The sequence below is a fragment of the Coturnix japonica genome, chromosome 3 (genome assembly GCF_054131305.1).
Source record: "Coturnix japonica strain WE chromosome 3, WE-NBRP24, whole genome shotgun sequence".
Taxonomy (NCBI): domain Eukaryota; kingdom Metazoa; phylum Chordata; class Aves; order Galliformes; family Phasianidae; genus Coturnix; species Coturnix japonica.
This window is the reverse complement of record NC_140665.1, coordinates 88456575-88466939: the sequence shown is the minus strand read 5'-3', so window position 1 is coordinate 88466939 and position 10365 is coordinate 88456575. Positions and strand designations below refer to the sequence as shown.

General features: G+C 38.8%; 1 long non-coding RNA gene across 1 annotated transcript in view; it reads left to right on the top strand.

The window, feature by feature from the left end:
• Positions 1 to 10126, top strand: part of LOC107312178 (uncharacterized) — a 44417-nt gene extending 34291 nt beyond the window's left edge. The window contains exons 5-7 of the long non-coding RNA XR_014944911.1: positions 239 to 380; positions 656 to 794; positions 5891 to 10126. This is a non-coding gene — a long non-coding RNA (uncharacterized LOC107312178). The remainder of the gene's footprint in view (positions 1 to 238; positions 381 to 655; positions 795 to 5890) is intronic.
• The last annotated feature ends 239 nt before the right edge of the window (positions 10127 to 10365 follow it).

The following is a 10365-nucleotide window of genomic DNA, read 5'->3' as shown; positions in this document are numbered from 1 at the left end:
TTCTACATATTGTAGACCAAAGTAAAGGAATAGCTATTGTTGGACTTCCAAACAATGCTTTAAACAAGGTATTTTGAGTTTTTTGTTGTGTTTGGTTTTTGTTCTTGTTTTTTTTTTTCTTTTTTTTTTGTCTCAGAATTTGTAGCAAATTTTTTTTACTGCCTGATTATGACTGGGTACCAGAAATCCCATGGACTTTGAGGAGTAATCCTAAGCATGTACCTTCTCTATTAAACAGATCCCATAGGCCACATGGGGACAATAAGATAAGGAAGACACAGTCATGTAGGAGAAGTCTGATTTAAGGGACCCCTAAGACTGAATACTGACAGTGTAACACGAACTGTAGCAGACGTGAGACTAAAACTTAACTCTTCGAGGTAATGCATATATATATGTATATATATATATATATATGCACTTCTTTGTAACTTTCTTCTCACACTTCTGTTTCTGTGATGAGTGGTGTGAGTGAGAATCCTCTCCACTGCCCTGACTTGTCCTCTGAGCTGGTAGGTAGTTGGCACTGAAAGAAGCAGAAGTGCCATTGGTAGGAAAAATTTTTCTTAACAACATTCTTTATAATTTTATTTTATTTTTTTTGTAATATAACAACTTTTATTTATCTAATTTGTTTTGGTTTTCTTTGTTTTAGTGTTGTTTTGTCTGTAAAAAAGCATAACGCATGTAGAAGTGTTTTATTCAAAGCAGGCACTGCGTGCGAGATTCTAAGCCACACCAAGTGACCAACATGCAGATGGCAGCAACAGACCATTGCCACATGACTGGGGCTGGTAAGAGATGATATTCATCCTTAACAATGGGTTTCAAAGTTAATTATTAATGATGGGAAAATGCTTGCAACTCTTCTAATTTGGTTATTTCGGGCTGCTCTTGCCTTTCCTTTGACAACGTCACTTGATGTTAAAATGAAACCCAGGGTGTCATTGGCTAGCCATGTCAGCTCTGCCTAAAATATCAGATTTAAGTCTTGATATTCATGATTTCATGTTATGAAATACACTACGCTAAAAAAAATCATACTTTGGCTGTTGCAATTACATATTTTCAATGTGACTTCCTAAATGAAAAGGTCAGCACAGAACTCCACTATCTTGTATTTTGCTTTGTTTACTCTTAATGTAGATAATGAACATGAATTTTGTTGTTGTGGTTGTAAGAACTCTTTTTGTAAGTGAGAAGACTGCATTTTTTCCATTTAGGCAAATGTTCATTCCTGCTGTCCAAAGTGAACTGTGGATATCTTCAGCCTTTTTGAGGGTGTGATTTGAATGCATGTAAATTCATATTGCGTCTTCTGCTCTATTATCTTAGGAAAAATGATAAAAAAACTGAAAAATATGCAGTTATTAAACCTTTGATAGAGTTAAAACATTTCTGTTAGGAGCACAAAGGAAAGGCTTTTTTTTCATTCCAGTAAATGTAATAAGGATGTTTTTTTCCCTTCTCGAAATGTCTGTGCCTCTGACATGCTGTAAGGGATGAACTGCTGTTTTAACGACCTAGGGGGTTGCTTCTAGAAGTGGTTGCCCTTGGTGAAGAATATATTTGCAAAGGATCTGAATGACCTTGTGCTTTTGAGCCAGACGGGTGCTATTAGTGTGTGATTTTGCTGGAAAACTCCTGAAGCGGCAGTTGTATTGTCTGTCACTGCAAATACAACAGCACTGTAGGAGTATCGAAAGACGGACATTGTATAAAAATAGTGCAAGTAGTCCTTGCAGTATTATTGCATCAGAAGTGCAGAGATTGACACTTTGTTGATACTGTAAAATTTCAAACGCGCAAGCAGGTTTTCTTGTGATCTCTTTCATTCAGTATAGCATAGCTCATGCTACACTCTTAACAGGCATTCCAGATCTCCTTGAAAACACAAAGAATGGCTGTCCTTCCTTTTTCAGCTTGTAGTCCTGTTAAATCACTGGCCTTATTTGCTATGGAGAAGTATGTGGCCAAACTGTGTTTTCAAACGTGGAACATTTCTTGAAATCCTGAAGCTACCAAGGGACAGAGAAGGTCATTCCTCACCCAGATATACTATTGGTAGAATCAGACATTACTGTTAGAAACATCAGTGACCTAAAGAATGAGGACTTTTAGAAAAGCAAGAAGGATAGGTAATGCATTTCTAGGAGGGAAGTTTTGGGCACAGCAGAGCTAGATCTAGAGTTTTATTGCTATTTTCACCAAAATAATCAGAAATACTTGAATATGACAGTTGTGATTTTAGTTAAGGAGCAGGCTGTGAAAAGCATAAGCACACATGAGACTTTATCCTACAAAATAACAATATGAAACTGTCCTTCTTTCTGCAACACATCTGATACTGACAGGAGTAGAAGGCCTGAGTAGTGGGGACTATTTTTTGTCCAATCAGGAAAACTCTGCAGTGCTTTAAGGAGTCATTGGCATTATAAAACAGTGAGACCAGACATTGGACTGAATGATTCCTTTGAGTCCCTTTCACTCAGCCTATTCTATAATCTAGTTTGTGCTTATCACATTAAAAACAAAATAAAACACATACAAACAAAAAAACACTAAAAATCTATACATCTAACTTAAAACAAACTAAGAAAAATATGGGTATCTGCAAGTTACATCTCAGTTCAATGTCCTGATAGTTTTGGCATTCATTCTGCTTTTTCTCTGGATGAACTCTCATAGTGGCTAAATTCCTGTATTAGTTAAATTGTTTGTGTGCCTACATGGAATCTTTTAACTTCGTGTCCATCCAAACTATATTTGAATGTTTTTCTCATACTGCAGTAGGAATTTCTTTTTCTTCTTCCTGTTATCAAATGTGTGCTGTGCTTTGATGGTTCCTGCATTATCCAAGCCTAAAAACCCTGTTCCTACAGAGTGCTGATACTGTGGCCTTGATCTATTGCTGCACTTAAGCATAATGGTGTGATCTGTACATGTACTAATATGCCAATACACTAGGCTTTCTATGATAATGACTTGTAATTGACCAGGAAACAGAGTCAAGCTGAGTAAGCTGTTAAAATACCAGGGCCAGCCCAGCAGCAGGAAAGAGAAACCTTCAAGTTACTTTCTGAAAACAAACCGAGGTTTGTTTTGAAGGTTACACCACAATACAGTCCAAAGTCTGAGAGGATGAGGAGTAGCACTTGTGAGGGAAAATAAATATTTAAGTAGAATTTGCCTTTTTTTTTTTTTCCTGTGTTAATGGCTTTCGATTTTCAGCATCAGTTGTAGACAGCTTTTCTGCATTGGATCAAGTCCTTTCTAAAGGAAGGTATCATTGTCCTCACTTTACATTGGCACAGAGAGCTGAGATGACTTGACCAATCTCTCTTAACAGATCATGTTGTAGCCAACCTTTTAATTCTAATAAATAAATAAATAGTAGTTTTTGTGTGGCAAACATGCTATGAAAGAAAGGAGTGTTCGGTGATGCATTTTATAGGGGATACAAATTGATGAAGGTTTGTGAAATGACAGTGAAGAAGGGTTCTTGAGAAGAGCAGAGGTACCTGGGTAAACGTAATGTTTTAGGAGACATACATGTGGCATATATGTATACTCGTGTACTGCTATACATAGCTTTATATGTAACTATGCAATATCTATAGTAAAGCAGACTCTGTATAGTAACAAATATGTTACTCTTTGTACAGAAACATATATAGTGTTCAGATTCTGGGGTAATCCTCAATTAAACAGCAGCTAGATGGGAGTTCAGAAGATGCATGGGACCCCAGAGATCATCTAGTTCCAACCCTCTGCTACGGGCAGAGTTGCCACCCACTAAATCAGGCAGTATGTCAGGCTGCCCAAGACCCACGCAAGCTGGCCTTGAATGCCTTGAGACGGGGCATCCACCACTTCTCTGAGCAGCCTGTGCCAGCACCTCACCACCTTCTCAATGAAAACATCCCCGCTTTAATACTTCTGATATTAAAAACAGCAATAAAGCACTTCATGGAAACAGTTAGGTGCTTTATAATTGGCAGGTGTGCCTATCCCTGAGGATCTACAGGGGGGAAAAAATAAATGTTAGAGTTTCTTTAGCTTAAGTAATCATTACTTAATGGCTGTGATTTGAAAAAGCCTTGCTTAATTTAGTTTTCTGTTCCTTCTGTGAATAGAGATGGCCAATCATCTTAAAATTCTTGTTTAAAATTGGAAATGTTGCTTTTATCTCAGGTGGTGACGCTTCCCTCACTGTCTTCTATTAAAGCTGTAGTATTCTGTGTAAATAAATATATGTTAGGCTTTGCAGCGAGAGACTGAATGGGGCAGAGGAAGGATTGAAGTTGTAGGTGTATCATGCATTGTGAATGCCTTGCACTTGAGCTGAATACTCAGAAAACTAAACTGAAAACTCAGAACCCCATTTGGAATACTCAAAAATGAAATAAGATAAAAGTGTGCTCCAAACCTCAGGGAACATAATTTTTTATGCTACACATTGTGGCAGCAACATAAATGGGAGAGAAAGAGGAAATAATAGCACCAGGAAGAGGAAGGCAACTGTTAATTTTAGTGTGAGACAAAACAAACCAGCATGAGCAGCAAGGAAAAGATGGCAGAGCAATTTTATGCAGCTTTATTGAAGAATGAGAATTTTTTTCTCTCTGTTTCACGCACTGCAGTCCCTTGTGCCTCCCTCCTCACTTTCTTGTTATAAATCTATTTCTTCTTGCATTTTTATTACAGTACTGCAACTAGAAAATAATCTTTCTATGCTAATTCACCAAAGTTCTGCAACTTTAGCACAAGAAATACTCCTGTATTTCTCCCTGGTTGACTTGGTGAGCCTATTAGTACTTGTTCAGTTGCTCTGTACTCCATGTTTATTGGTTGGTGGTTGCGTGCTCTCAGACCCCAACATCTGACAAGAAGCCAGGACAGGGACTGAAACAACTTTACTTTTGATTTACCTGTCATTTGCGGATTCAACTCTTAGCATTTACGTTCCCCTAATATTGTGGCTTCTGAATTGAATGAATATGAAATCTAATTTGTGCTCTCCAGAGGAAATAGCTGTAACACTTGAACATGTTACTGTCAGAGGGATTTGGGTCAAATATTGATTTTTCTAGTATGCCAGTATCAATCAGTGCGTTTTAATTTAATTCAAAATACCAGCAGCTGAGAGTTCATAGAAGCTAGAGTTATACTGAGATCGACTTCATTTTCTCACGTCTACTATCTCTGAGTCTGCTGACACAGTGAGCAGCAGAGATAATTCAGTATTTTAAGAAACAGCTAGGCTGCTGGATTGAGATAGTCCGTATTTATACCCACTCTGTTAAAAAGAAGTAGCAATCTCTAAGCTGAAGATGTTCCAGGGGAGCCTGAGAATGGCAGCCTTCACTGAATAGTGTTGCAACCAGAGCAACTGGGTTAGAGTGGTAAACTGTAGTTGTAAGTGGAGAGCGAAACCAATCTTGAGTGAATGCCGTACCCAGACATTTCATACTCATGTGAAACTGCGGGGTTTGCAGAAGTGTTGGAATGCTTTTCAGATTATTTCTGTATATTTACCAGGGAAAATGCTACAGAGAGATGAAAATGGATTTATTTGATTACTTTACTGGGATAAATTAGACAATATGCCCCAAAACTGTGGATACCCAGGTCTGAAAGTTTTGAGCCATTGTCTTTGATATTATGGTTTAGTGTGAAAGAGGTGAAAAAAACCTCCCTCCATGTTGGTTCACATAACTCCTGTGAACCTGTATCTTTGTTTTTTTCTGAAGCAGATTTTCTAGATTCCAGTGTTATGCTGTATCCTCAGCATGGGGATTTTAATAATTCTGGCAGCGGATCGATTTTCTGTAAGAAGAGTTCAGATGATGAAATCTGTTCTCTCTCTAATGAACACCTATTCTTACAGACAGGTTCATTGAGACTAGTGGAATGATTTGAGAGAGCGCTAACTAATTTCAGAGAGACCTCCACAGCCTTGGTCCACTTTGGGAAGTTGGATTTAATAGTATGTGAAAATGACTGAAACCAAAAGCAGGCACAGAGGTGAGAATTCTCAGTGGTTCCTGTGGATATACCTTCATAGTTGGTGAAATCCACATTCTTATCTGAGGTTTACCTCAAATCTCCCCCAACTATTCTTATCCCCTTAAATCCATGCCTGCCTTCCTGCCCATTGAATATTGACATATTTGCTCAGATGAAGCTATAGGATATAGTCTGTGTTCAAGCTTGTCTACTTTGCAGTGAACATGTAAGTGAAATTCACTTTGTCTCCAATTCTACTCTGTATCTGAAAATTTCTGACCTTTTTTTCTTTCCTCGTGCATCAGAAACTACATGTGCATGTCTTTGTGTGCTGGCCATTCAAATCCTCATTTCAGATGCTTTACCTCATATCTGTTTTGCTTTATTCATCTCAGAAACAGCTAAAAGAAATTTGTTTGATGTTGGTGCTTACTGACCAGAGTTCTGTTAAGTCAGACATGGTGATTCTCATAAGCATCGCATGTGAATGAGTACTCACCTCTGAAGGAAAGACAAAAATTGATCATTATAATAGATACCTAGAAGTATTCCATAAATGAGAATTCTGAGTTGCTCTCTGGAGTCTTCACTGACTCCTGTAGAGGAGACCAAAATTCCTAGTTTTGGTATAAGGAGCTTGGGCAGAACTTGCTGGTGTGTATTCCTTAAGGCACCTCCAAAGAGGCCAGCACACTTTCTAGTAGCAACTCCTTATCTGTTGAGTCCTGGCTTTGTCATGCCTCTTGCAGCACAAGTACATCTGACACTCCAACAAGAAGACAAACAGCTTTCAGTCGCCACGCTGGAAGAAGAGCTGTGTAATTCACATTTCTTTCCTCCCCACTGACTTCCTGCTGGTCACTGTTGCTCATAGTTTGCTGGCTTCCAATGACACAAACCAGAGCAGAATGCCCTTTCAGTGCATGCTCTGGAGTTATTGCATGATTCACTGCAGCTGCTTATAGAACTGTCTTGACCCTGGCCTTTTTGTTTTATCCCTTTGTACTTTTGATGTAAAGCCTAGTGTTAATGAACTGCTTAGAGCACACAGGTGTATGTAGTTGCTAACTGGGTTTCAGTTTATTTCAGGACAAAAGAAATATGGGCTGACATTAAAATCTGAGAAACATAGCACTGGGCAAATCTAGCAAATGACTGTCCACAAAGAGATTGTGCAATCTGTCCTTACTGTTACATGTTCTATCATCCACAGTATTCGGGGCTGCTATCTCCTTCAGTTGAAGATCTATTGCCCACAGCAGGAAGAGAAAGGAAGAAGGAAGAAATATCATGTCATCAGATGTGACGTGACCTGATAAGTTGGAAGCTATGCTGGGCCAGATACTAAGGACATGCTGGAGATGATTATGTGGGGAAAAGAAGAAGCAGAGTCAATCATAGACCAGTAATCACCTGCCAGTATCTTTCTACCTGTTACTGAACAGATAACATCAAGAATGGGAGCGCTTCACTGGTGGCAGTCAATGTGCTAGAAGAACTGTTGTACTGTAATGTTCTGGCTTATCTTGGATGGAGCTCAAGGAAGATGCTGGGGACCTTTCCTTTGACTCACGTTCATCCTCTGTGTTGTATGATGCCAGGTAAATTTACGTGTGACAAATTTGTGTGGAAGTAGCATTTTACTTCAGCTAATTATGAACTGAATGTGACACTTATGATCTCTTCCCTTTGCCTCTTATTGTTCTTAAGCCTGTTATTCAGTCAGACTTTCATGCTGATGTTGCTATTTCAACACTGTCTAAGACAATACCAAAATCCTACATACTGTAAAATTATGAGGGTGAGAAGGAGGAAATTTATTCTGTTGCTTACAATTTGTTTTCCTTAATTCAGTACCCTATTAAAAGGAACTGAAAACAAAGAAGGTTCTTTTGCTGAAAGAAGTTTCCAGCTATGACTCTAGACTCAGTCTTGCTCATTTGGTAGCAAGCTGCCAAACCAGCAAGTCACAAAGTCTCTTTCTCGTGTAGATAGCTAGTTTTCTAATGGCTGTTTGTAAAAATCACTCTTACTTCAGGCTTTACCTGATTCTCCACTGCGTCATTGCCATCTTATTGTCATCTTCTACTTCAGTTCACGTCCAGTATTTTCCTTCTTGAAGTTTTATTGAATTGGCTTTGTGAGGTATGGTCTAGTCTCATAATCTTTCAGTGTACTTCTTCCACCTGTCACATTGCCTTTTGTAGGTTTTAACTAGCTGTTCCTTATTTTTGGAATATTTGATGTCAAAACATGCAGCAACGGTGCTGGGACCTTATCAGGTAAGAATTGTCTTAACTGTTTAGTCATATCTGCAATTCAGATATAAATGAATCGCCTTTATATTTCTGGTCATTTCACCCTGCCCACTACTGAAAGATGCATATGGGCAGATATTTCTGTATAGACACCATGCAGTTTATTCCAAGAATTAGGAATCTAAGCTTCTAAAGAATCACCAAAGCCCCCAGAACAACCATTGGAAGAATTGGGTAGGGAGTAAGGAAGTCTAGTTGCCAAACACTCCCAAACAGTGCTCAACATCAAAGAGCCTGAATTAACCTTGGAATACTTGATTGATGATTCAGTGAAAGGAAGCTTCCAAATCTGCACTTAGCATAGGTGCAGAGGGTTGGTGGGAGTATTCTCTCACTTCCCCTTTGCCCCTTGTGCTCTAATAAGGGGAAAATTGATTCCCAGTTTCTGAACAAAGGTCTGTAGCTAAGAGTGAGTGTGGTCTTCCTGTCTGAGTAACAGCTGGGGAAAAATGAATAGACCATATGTCAGAGAGCAGCCGCCAGAACACTGGGACAAAGCTGTGGAGTACTGCCAAACCTCACAGTGAAAGGCATGGCCATCAGGGTGAGGGGTAGAGGGAAGCTGCTTGAATCACACTGTCAGGGATCCTGCACTGCTGTACTTTTTAGGGACCACAATAGGTAAGTCCAGAACAAAAGAAGGAAAAATGACTTGTTTTCAGAAAGTTGGAAAAGAAAGTCACTTAGCCAGGTGGCTCTGACCATCCTTGTTTAAACTTGCCCATTTCTCTTCACCTGTGGGATCTTTCTCAGGAAAAGCTAGAAAGCTGTTGTTGTTTTTCCTCTCTTGGTCCTTTTTTCCCCCCTCCAAAATCTGCTTCATTTCTGTTTCTTTTGTGACCTGATTTCAATGGCAGAACGGGATATTCTCAGGTGGACATCATTAACAACTGTAATGCCTGCCACAGCTGAAAGAGGAGCTTGGTTTGTGAGGATTTTTATGCAAGAGGAGTTGGTCTGCAGTAGCTTGTCTGAAACTTCTTTCTTTTTTAACCTCCTACCTATAAACTGATTACATGTTCCAGTCTGTTCCAGGCCTGTGGAGGATGTCTTCAGTGTTGAACAGGTAGAACTGAGAGCTGTAGCTAATGAACCCAGTGAGCTCTAGGAGAGGGGTTATAGGAAGCAGCCCTCAGGCAAGGAACAAATAAGAGACACAGCCCTGGACAAACACTGTAACCCCACAAGCTGTGGGATGCAGCTATTCTTTTACACTTGAAATATCCCTGTGAGCTGATGTGGTCCATCCTACACTTTGTGGTAAGCCTACATTGAGTGGCACAGACTCACTCTGTGCACGTGCAAGTCAAATAGTAACAGGGTAAATGAGGAAACAAACTAGAATCTTGGTAAAGTTTTGATTTAAAAAAAAAATAAAAAATAATAAAAAAATTAAAGTAGGGTAATTCTTTATAGGAAGAAGATATGGATGTTATTAAAAGACGCACTTCAAATTTCTAGTTGTGGTCACGTTCACAATTGTTTCAATTACATTTCTTTAATCAGACAGGTCTCTTCTGAAAATTCCTACTTTTAAACAGAATACCTGCTTAGAAGTACCTAAGGAAGTGAAACTCAATTGCATGCATTGCTGTCTGTTACTTATTTGTCTAACAAAACCAACTGAAAGCAATTGGGAAAAAAAAAAAAACAAGAAGTATTTTGCAGTGCTTTACACCTTGCTGGTTATTCCTCTTAATGAGTCATTTCAGATTCTAGATATCCAGTCCACTGTAACTTGTTATATATTGGCTTATAATGGTTAAAAGGAAAAAATAAATGAGAATATACTTCTGGAATGGCAGTGATATCTACCAAATTTCCTTTTAAATATGCGCAAAAAAATGAACTGTTAAAAATAATCCCCTAGGATGGTGCTTCTTTTGTCAGTTTTCTACCAGAGTGCACTCTGCACTTTGACAGAAAATTGCTCATTAATCTCAAGGGAATGACCAGCCTTTCAAAATACTCACTCAACTATGCTGCCAGTGCTAATTTTTTAAGCATTGTGGGTGCCATTAATAGCTTGTTGTGGTCT